The 11,415-nt window shown below is 32.9% G+C and overlaps 1 protein-coding gene and 1 non-coding gene across 3 annotated transcripts in view; one reads left to right on the forward strand and one right to left on the reverse strand.

The window, feature by feature from the left end:
- LOC119638334 (maternal protein pumilio) overlaps nucleotides 1-11,415 on the forward strand; it is a 421,934-nt gene that overhangs the window by 193,045 nt on the left and 217,474 nt on the right. The gene's annotated exons all lie outside the window — the stretch shown is intronic.
- Trnaa-agc lies at nucleotides 310-382 on the reverse strand. The gene has a single exon. It is a non-coding gene; the product is annotated as a tRNA-Ala (tRNA).

Consider the following 11,415-nt stretch of genomic DNA (forward strand, 5'->3'; position numbering starts at 1 on the left):
ATTGTCTATATATTTTATAAATAAATTTACAAAGCATGGATTATATAAAAGCTTAGATCATACGTCCGCCTGTATTGAAAACTCTGCCTCCCTTGAGATTCGAACTTGAGGTCCTTACGGTGTTAGTGACAATCCTTCGTTTACTCGGCTACTCATATATATACGTATATATATACATGTAATAAGAAAAACTAATAAAAAAACTCAAATAAGATTAATAAACAAACAAAAAATTCAATAAAAAATTGATAAAACAATATATGAAATAAATAAAACAAAAAATTAACAAACTTAAATAAATAAATAGTTTGGAGATGCGGGGCATCGATCCCCGTACCTCTCACATGCTAAGCGAGCGCTCTACCATCTGAGCTACATCCCCATTGCGTGTGGTTGCATTAAAAAGCATTTATATGACTTCAACCACAAAAATACAATTTCTTGTATTTGTGTAACAAACATAAATATTTTGCAAATGCATTAACCAACCACTACATCTTAGATTTGAGAAAGTGTGTCAAATAGTAGTGATTGACAACATCAACCATAATTGCAATACACTTGCCTTTTGTCATACTCACGATGACTTATGATGTTTTGAGACAAATTTTGTTTTTTACACACTTGTGTTCAACTCTTTAACAAATTCTTAGGATTTTCTCAATGAGTTACTTAACGCTTCCTCCACTCCTTTGTAGATTATGTGTCGTAATAGGCTCGACATTTCTTTTTTATTTTTGTTAGAAAACGTGTCGCAACTTAAATTTGTTCTTATTGATACTTTTATTGAAAGTTAATTAAAGAGCTAGAGGTAAGAAAGAAAATAGTACAAAGGGTTAAAGTTTGCGCCTAAGTACATCTTACAATAGGGTTTGATGCAGAGTTTGCTTTTTTAGAACTCGGGACTTTTTGATTGCCTCCAAAAATATAACCTTAACTCGCGATCCGGGTTGTACCGAATACTTACCTGCCAATGTACGTGTCAATTTTAGAAACGCATTTAGTTTATAAAAAAATTTATATGTTTGGGCTGAGTATTCCCTCAGATCCTGGATTTAATTTGTAGTAATTTTGTTAAGTTCAAATAATTTCTTCGTATTTGAATACAATTTTTGCATTTTTTTTCTTTTTTCAGGTAAGATGAACTTCTTCTTGAATGTTGGTATAAAATATTTTTTCTAACGCAACGAACTTGTTAAGATAAGTATGAACTTTTACACTTTTACTTGCATATTTTCCTTATTTTTATTCCCAACACGAAGGGATGGGGATATAATCAACTCTTCGCAACACCCAGAAGGAAACTTCCGAGACCTCATTATGTACATGCAGTTTTGATAAGCATTAAATATTGACTTCAAATAGCCCTACCCGTCCATCCGTCTGTCAGTCTCTTTGGATATATGTTGGAAATATTCCCTTGATTGCAATAGTTAGGATAGTCAAAGGATGCCTTCACAGTAGGGCATGAATTGAGAACCTCTTTATTTACGGAAACAAAAAAATCCGATCATTTCGTTTAGAAATCATATTCAACGATAATTAGAGGGATAAAAATGTCCTTTCTATTTATGTGGGTGATTTTACATTATCTGTACAGAAATTGAATAGATCGGTCCCGACCACTCAACAATATAGAATACTCACTTTTTTTTAGTAAAAATACATATAAAAAACACATCCACGATCAAATATAATATCCTTTGTTAAAGTGAAAACTATGTTTTCATGCTCTATAAAAATTTTTGACCTGTGAGCGTCGTAGGCGCGTCCTTTGAAAAGTTTATGTCACTTTAAAATTCTTTTGCAAACGTGTACGCGATATCTTAATTTTCGCTTACCACAAGTAGTACCCATTTGTGCAGGCAGACAGATGGATATACGTAAAAACCATTCCGAATTTGAAAGTGGCCAAGCACTTACTTATTTCATGGGAATTTTGATGCTTGTGTCTGCGCGTTATAAAGTTACTGAAAAAGGAATTAAATTCTGATAGACTGTAATATTGGATAGGCGTGGTCAATGATCCCCTCTTTTGTACAGGTATTACAGCGCCGCCTACGCAATATATGTTTAAATTTTTGTAGATTTATCTTCTGTACTTTGTCAACAATTTTTTAATGCTTTTGAATAACAGAGATGTTTGCATAGTACTGTAGCCGTCTTCTTCGCGACTTTCATTACCAAACATGCTTCCATGAAGAAGAAGAAGAATGTCTACAATACAGATGGACAGACGGACATACTTAAATCGATTCAGAATTTGATGCTGACAAAGAATATATATACCTTGAGAGGTGTCTGATTCTTCCTTTAGTATAGCACTCGTGATTCGGTAATGGGTATAAAAAATAAATAAAAAATTTAAAAAGCATGCTTAGGCAGAATAGTAATGAATTTTTACTTATTTTCTTAAAAATCTTTCTCAGTATTCTGGTCTTAAACTTTATAAAACCGTCTGCATTTGTTTGTTTTTGTAAAGAAGTGTGTGGATGAGTGTGTGTGTGTGTGTATGTGTGTATGTTTTTTTTTTTTTTTCGTTTTCAATAAACACATAATTTACTCTTGCAACTTAATTCAATATTAATTCAATGAATGATGAAATAAATTACATTTCATTGCTTTTAAACTATAAAATGCACACCAACACATCTATAGAAAATTGAAGTGAAAGAGAGAAAGAGAGAAAGAATGCAAACATAAACACTGTATATTCATGGAGCCCATCTACATTTACTGATGTTACACTAACACTGCAAATATACTTATATGATAGAATGTAATGTACATCGCATGAGTATAAATGTATTTGGCATAAACTACTATTACTGCTGCCACTACTACTACTACTACTTGCTCCTCACTATATAATAATAATAATGTTGATGATGATGATGATGATGACGATGACGACGATGATGATACTGCTGACGGCGATGTGTTGGGATATTGCGTTTATTTATTTATTTTTTTTCTGTTCCTTTTATCAGTACAAATACAGATTGGTACAGAGTAAACGCAATACATAGGCACTAGTATACATACGCATAATACACACATATGCACATATGTAGCAGCCATGCACATCTTGGTTGAATTATGCGCAAATAAAATTATGAATTTAATCAAAGAAGAATTTTTATCGTTTACATTATTTATACACATGTACTTATGTATCAACATTTTTATTTACGTGCATACATATGCATGTATGTCTATCTATGCGTAAATATATTATTTTCACTTTACACACATTCGTTGAAATAATTTAATTTCTTTCGCATTTTTTTTTTCTTATATAATTTAATATTGAATTATTCTGCGATTCTAGAGAGAAAGAGAATAAAAGAGCAATGCTTACAAAAGTGGAGGATAAATTAAAAAAAGAGAAAAAGAAAAAAAATAAGAAAAAGTAATCAAAATTATCAAAAACATATTATTGCTTTTAATTTCGCGTACATTGTATTTGCACATATCGTGGGGATAATTCCCACAGGCGGATAGATGTGACTAAATCGATTCCGCCGTCCACAGCCATGAAGCGTGTATTATGTTTTGACCTTGTTGTTTCTACCAAGTGTATTTCTATGCAAGCATATAACAAATCCGATACACCTCTCGTGGAGAAACGTTTCTTGCGCTTTCTATTTCTCATTTGAAACTTTGTGTTTCTTTGAAAATTTGTTATTTTGCAAAGATTCGTGCCTCAACTTGTCACCTTTGAACAACATTCTGAAAGCTACATGAAAAGGCCAGAGAAATGATAATTGATTCATTCCCTTCTGGCCGACTCAACAGCAGAGAGTGGGAGAAATTTTAACAAACTGACAAATAAAATGCAATCGAATACCTTAGAGAAATATTTCACGAAGCAATTATGCTTCTTACGTTCTTTCATAATATTCAAACTGATTTTAGAGCGACGTGCCACGATTGAGTTAATGCCGACGCACTAGCTCTTAAGCATCAAATCGAACATTCGGGCAGTCATAGCCCTCATCTATCCGATCGGTCTTTATCTGATCTTTTTTTTTTCGCTTATAGATATCATGCAAATTTTATCTACAGCTAGAGTGCTATATATTCGTTTTTGTCAAAAGTGTGCTCTACCACAGAGAGATATTGTAATTATATATTGGTGAATGACAATTGTACTTGGCTAGGTTGAATTCGAAAGCACATTCTATTGCTGCAATTCAGATCATTGGAACCGGGGACGCAGCCAACCGCTTCAACTGAAGGGATATGAACCGCCCTTTACCCTTTTTCATTTTTTTTCTCTTTTACTATCAATTGATAGAGTTGTAGTTTGTAAAAGAACTCCTTGGTGACACCACCGTATAGGTAGTGATAGTTATGATCTGCGACAGGTAGGTTTGTATTCATGTGGTCAATTCTTGAGGGATACGATCACGTAACTATAATGGATGCTCAGCCAGTAACGGGATAAAACTGAGCACAAGCCCATGGCTATTCGCTATTTCGCTTCTCCCTTTTCACATCTATCTAACCATCACTGAGTCACAAGGATAGGAAAATTTCACAGAATGATTGGTTATGTTGAAAAAAAAGAAAGTTAACATAAAAAAACAAATTGCGGAAGGATTGAATATAATATAGATGAAATGGATATTGTATGCGTGAATTGCATTTAGCGTAATTGGATCTTAATCGACGCTAAATCTCCCTCCCTCTGGCCACTAATTATTCCGGATACTTTTCACAAATAACGACAAATACATACATAGGCGACAAAGTGAAACGCTAATGTAGTTGATTGTAAACTGCCCCTATCGGCATCGATAAATGTAGCTTTGACGAGATAGCATTTTTATCGTCTTTAAAAATTCCGAACGATTTTCGCTTTAAGTTTACGTAAATAAGTAAATTATGTATGAAAGACAGCGTAAAGCACTGAATTTTTGTTGCATGAGAGCAACATACTTTCGACCAATTAATTATCCTATCATTAAAAATTGCTGATACTTTTCACTGACAAGAGAGAAAGTAGGGCGTTCTAAGTCAAGCTTTACTATACTGTAAGCATTGTGAATTAGATTGAAGACACTTATTAGAATTGGGGGGAATATTTTTTTTGTTTTTCTTCTAAAATTTGCGTAAACTTTTTACACATGTACACTTCTTATATTGTTTATTATATTCCTCACAAAAGCACGCAGGTTTATAAGTTTTCGATTTAATTTGTGGGACTAACAAAATAGCGCGAAATTTTTTGGTTTGATTTAATTTAGGCAACGCCGTCCGCTGTTTTCTTTACCTCTAGCATCCTCAATGTAAACAAGAACTAAAATGTGAACATAAGGAGTGGCCTATATTTTCCCGGTGTCCATTCCCAAGGTGTGTTTGAGAATGTTCGCAATCAACACATTCGACGAATGCGCGTAACGGAGCGAAAACACGCTTAAGAGAATATGGAAAATCGATATGTTTTCGTTAAAATATTATGGCTGCTACTCGATATGTCAAAGTAATCGGAACTGTGTAAATGTCTCGCTTAGAAGTTAAATGAAAATATCAACGTTTTCATATCTGATTACCTCAGATGAAGAGCTAGAAACTTTCTCTTTGAAGTCTTCAATTCTTTTTTATGCGTTTTTTCTTTCTTAAAAAATAATATATATATATATATGTATATATATATAAATAAATAAATTTCTTCAATTGAATTAAATTGGCGCATTAAACGCAATCAAATGTAGTACAATTTATATATGGTTTTTTTGTTTTCTTTTTTATTGTTGCTTTTTGTTGCTTCAAGCATTACCACACATTTGATTTGACATCAAATGTACAACACACGTTTATCAGCTTGTGTGTACGTATGTGTATGTCCAATTTTCAACTGTGATTGATGGAAACATATGGACAGTTGGACAGACAGACACAAGCTGATATTTAGATTAGTAATCATAATAAATACACACACATAGACATACACTTACTTATATATACTTATATCTAAATTAACGTCCGACTCTCTTTCATTTTTTTTTGCTTTTCTTTCTTTTTCTGTTTATCTATTGTGACATTGTTTACGTCAGGTCTGGCTGTTGTTATTGTTCTTCATGTTGTTTCTATTTTAAATATGCAAACGAACAAATAAATTGTTGCCAAACCCATATTTTGTTATTATATTTGTTGTTGCTGTGCTTTAATTCAAGTCAATTACATCTCACTTGTTGTAAATGTCGAAAGTTTTGTAATGTAATTATCGTTATTGCTGCAGTATATGTGTCATAGCACTTATGTGCACGTCCTACTGGGCGGTAAAGTATTTAACCTTTGGCAAGCTATATAAACGCCTGCCAAATCAACAAAAAAAAAAATTAATTTTTTTTATTTATTTTTATTTGGTTATGACGAACTACCTATAGATAGACAAACGGACAATTCGTCATGTTTTGTCGCTTTAAGTATTTGCATAAAATTTATAATTACAACTTTGCCAAAAAAACAAAAAAAAAATGCTATTAAAGCAGAGGTTATTAGTATGAGTATAGGTCTTGTTCGTATTACTTTTATATATATATTTCGATCTCGAATACTTTTGATTTAAACGCCTGATAATGCTAACGCTTGTTAAATGTGATTAATTTTCAATGTTTATCGATTACCAAAAGTTTTTGTACTTGTGCCAAAATGTCTATCGCCCAACCATACCAATATATTACTGTTTAATGTCATCGATTATTTACGTTTAGTAATTTATGTAAATTACCCTGCACTCTGTCGTATCAATGTTATATTCCATGCTAGTAAATGCGCTTAAAAGAACACCTGCAATGTCAAATTTTACAGATCTGGAGGCAAAGGAAGGTTGATCAGAGAAACGAATTATTTCTAAGAATAAGAGGAAGACAGGAGCACACATAGACCATCTAGGATTTGTGCTGTTTATTCAAAGGCAGATTGTTTTGATTTATCAAAAAAATCGAATATTGTTTCCATTTCGAAGCTAAATTCTCGAAACAATTTCATTATTATTATTGTTATTATACCCATCACCGAAAAACGAGAGGTATATTCCTTTTGTCAAAACGTTTGCAACGCCCAAAAAAGGAAGCTGTAGAGACCTCTTAAAGTATATACATTCTTGGTTAGGATCAGATTCTATATCGATTTAAGCATGTCTGTCTGTCTATCTAACGTCTGTTTGTAAAAATTCTCTTTGCCGTAAAAAAGAGAGAGATCGACTTCAAATTTGGCAGAATCATTGCAAGTTTGTGCACGCAGGTTGGTATTGGAAATGGGACAAATCAGTCAAAGGACACGTTCATCCGAGTGCTTGAAATAAGAACACTCTGGTTCTTTAAGACATTGAAGCGATTGGTTTATGCTCATTACTCGTAAGCTACAGCAGATAAATCTACAAAAATTTGACTGTATATTCGTTGGACGATAATGTAGTACTTGTACATATAAGGAAAAACTGACGACGACTTCTCAACTTTATAGTGTGTTATAATTTAAGTCTTTTTTGAATACTTCTATTACTCGCAGAAGAAAGCTTGAAAACGCGCATAAAGTATACAAATTGTTGACTGCTTCCAGATACGGAATACACGTAAGCACGTTCGACTGTTAATATGTCCATCTGTTCGTCTTTCCAACGGGGTAGTATTACACGTAGCGGTACACGTTCTTCATTTCGGAAAAAAAATGATACCGTCTAGAAATTTGCAAAGGGGTTTGTCAAAGTGACCCAAATAAGTCAAAGAACACGCCTACAACACCCAACAGTCTATACAATCAAAATTGGTAACACCTTTGCTTTCTATGTTTTTTGCTCGGTGCTCATAAACAACGACGAATACACCCTATAAAACAAAAAATCATTCTACAAAAATAGAAGAAATCAGTCACGCCCTTCCAACATTATGACATATGAAAATTTATGTTTTTCAATTTTTTCGAGGCTAACGGTGATGAGTATAAAAGAGTCGGTCGCGACCCAAAGTAATTTTCTTTCCTGTTGGTAGCGATGTCAAGTATTCTAAGTACAAAATGCTTTTACTAATATTCAAAAGATAGTCGGCTTGGATTAGTTACGATTCCTGCACCTATAGAAATTACGATGAACACCGCATTACGACTAATAAATAAAGAAAGCAAGCAGATATTCTAAAATAACTTATAAATGCTTGTTTTTTTTTTTTTTTTTTAATTCTCTCAAATTAAAAATAAATAATTTTGTATCGTTCCATTTATTTTAAATAATTTCATTTTCTAAACAATAAAATTCCATTTAAAGAATTAAAAAAAAAATCTCATGATTGTTAAATAATGCCTGACACCTCTAAACATGGCACTTCAAAAAAGACAAGCCTTTCATTTAACGTTCTTCTTTTTGTTGCTGTTGTTTTTTGTATTGTTGTTTTTGATTTTTTATGTTTGTTTTTGTTTTTAGAAAACAGGTGAAGGCATTCCTTCTATGTGTATTGTATTGTTTGTTGAGATTCTCTATGCGCAAAAAAAAGAAAAAAAAAACAAAAGAGAAAAAAATTAATCAATAATTGCTTTAACTGTGTAGAACATTACATTGCTGTCTGAAAGACAGACAGACAGACAGACAGACAGACATGTGCCCTTTAAAATTACTCGAGTAAAGCTGCACACGGTTAACGTCAATACGAAAAACAACAAGGGGAAAGAAGAAAACATATACGTACATTTAACGAAACTGATGATGATTTTGCTTGTGTTGTGTGTGTACACACACAACATACTCTTCATTCTTCCCCTTTCTCCCACGCATATGAACGATATATGTGCAAATGTAAGCAGCGTACACAATAGAACAAAAAGTAAAAATTGATAAAGCTGGCATTTTAAGTGCTGCTGCTACACTTTCAACAAATTCTGTTTTATTTTTCGCACAGTTCAAGTCAGGTGAAATGAATATAACACTAGCGAAGCGGCAATACTTATGGCATAAAGAGGATAGACGCTCACGCGTTATATGATGTGATATACCCTGATCATGATGATGGTTGATTGCGCTGCCGAAGAGTAGTAAATGGTACAAAAAAAAACAAAAAAAACAAAAAAAAAAAAACCAGTTAAAACAATTCGAAACTTAAAACTTGTTTCAAATTGTTTATGGATGATTGAATGATGGCATATATGGAAGTAAGAGTTGTTTTTTTTTAAGAAAGCAAAAAAAGAAAGAAAAGTATCCATCATATAGCTCTGAAGTGATTTTTGTAAAATAATTACAAAGGGAATGAAAGTGATATACAGAGAGGATAGTTATTAATGGAGAAGCGTTCAATGTTCAAAAGAATTAATAGAACACGATTATTATTTTTAAGTAATCAATTACGTGCAGAAAAGATTACTTTTCGTTTTGCTTGCTTTTGTTTTTTTTTTTTTTTTTTTCTGTAAACTTAACGAAATGAAAATTGATTTTCGTTACGTTTTAATCGAGCATCTATTACTTAGTCCTCATGGCAGCACATTATCAACGTTATCACTTAAAAACATAACATGCATTAAGGACCTAAATACATATTTGTCTCATATGCTTATATATTTAGTGCAGTCGATCATTAAAATCTTCGTACACGTTCTCGGTCTATTAGTACAACGAACTGTGTCACCAATATGCAAGATAGTAAAGGAAAGATATAATTGCTTGCTTAATTGATTTCTATGCTCTGCCCTCAGTAAAAACCTATACTAACTACCGAGTCACTTGTCTGGCAACAAGTCACCTGAATATAGAGGAGGAAACATTTAAAAGTTGTATAAGTATGTTAAGTATATGGACTAGGATGTATTTATTATTTGAAAAGACTTTAAAATATCTTGCAACAGCCTACAGCTCGGCTTTTAAAAGTAAGACCTTTCATGAGAAGTAGTCGAAAATAGTTTGCTTCAAGCGATTTTTATTAGCGTTCGTCTTCGCCCCATACACATAAGTTGAACATAAAAGTAGGACAACCGGACAGACAAGTTTAATCGATTCAGTAAATGGGTGGATCTATCTCAAGCCCTTCTTGGTGTTGCATACATCCGTACAGACTTTGCTTGCCTTTGTACCATCAGTAGTATAGGGCATCAAAAACACAGAGTCGAGTTCGACATAAAAGTTAGTGTCGATGTCCAAATAAGAGCAAGCGTACTTCAAGGCATCACGTTACCAATTTTTCAATTCGTAATAGCTCCTTCATTCATAATAGCTATCAGGTCGTGAATTAATAAGGCAGAGATTTTTCTAAAAAGTCATCTAAGGTTCAATTTTCAAATCTAAAGTTTCTACTCTAAGACTAAAATTCTACATTAAAAATTCCATGTTTCAAAGAGATAGGATTTTCCAATCTATTTATTCTGAAATAAATGTTAATTCTGAACTTAGTTGATTTTCGACTGTAATCTAACGCGAGTGGTAAGGTAAAAATTGATTGTCTAGCGGTCAGCGAGCGTAAAGTAAGCAGCGACAGGCATTTGGTTGTGACTCGTCTTTCTCTTTATAGTATTGTGGGCTGTAAGGCAATCCGATACAATATGAATTTGAAATAAACCCCAAAACAACTACAAACTTTAATGTAATTCGAGGAATAATTGCAGCAGTTGTAGTTTGAGATTCACTCATGCTCTCTACATTGATTTAGTGTAATATACTTTTCCGAGTTTATTTATATGCAAAATGAAAGAACGTGAAGCAAAATCTGGACCGCCGTATGACTCTCTCGATGTCGAGTAAACTCTATCATAATTTGTTCATCGACGGCAATTTTGAAATATTTGCGTCAGATGTCGACGATAGATTGCTAGAATATCTCCAGCCAATAGTTATCCGTTATCGATGACCGTGAAAAGGAGGCCCTAGATTTCATTGAAATTTTAACAACAAAAGTATTCAATTTGCTTCGGGTTTGGTGTATACAAACTTTAGCTTGAGACTGTACATGCTCGTAAGTGCAGCGCAATTTCTGTGCTCTTTCAATTGTCGTAATTGAATTTCATTTTCAGTTCTTTTTTTTTTCTTGCTTTTCTTTCATAAGTATTACAGGGACTCAGTTGCATATACGTTTATTGGGATAGTAGTTGGGTCGTTTTTTGCCCCTTATTTTGTTTTTTTTTTTTTTTTTTCAATGCTCTTATCGTCGAACATGGTGCCCACTTTTGGCGTCAGTTGTCCAATATTATTGTCGGCAATGTTGCGTTGTTGCCGTTGTTTAAGCTGTTGTTGTTGTTGTTGTTGTTGTTGTTCATTTTCACCCTGCAAAATTCTGTATAGAGTCTCAATCATAAAAACAGAATGAATTTAATTAAAAATGTAAAATTAATTGACATTTGTATTGCCGTTGTGTGTGCATCTGTTTATCATCGTCTTTCATTAAAAATATTAGCTAAGGGTATATAAACCTTTTAAATAAACATCTCTATACA

Source organism: Glossina fuscipes, unplaced genomic scaffold, assembly GCF_014805625.2.
Source record: "Glossina fuscipes isolate IAEA_lab_2018 unplaced genomic scaffold, Yale_Gfus_2 88, whole genome shotgun sequence".
Classification (NCBI taxonomy): Eukaryota; Metazoa; Arthropoda; class Insecta; order Diptera; family Glossinidae; genus Glossina; species Glossina fuscipes.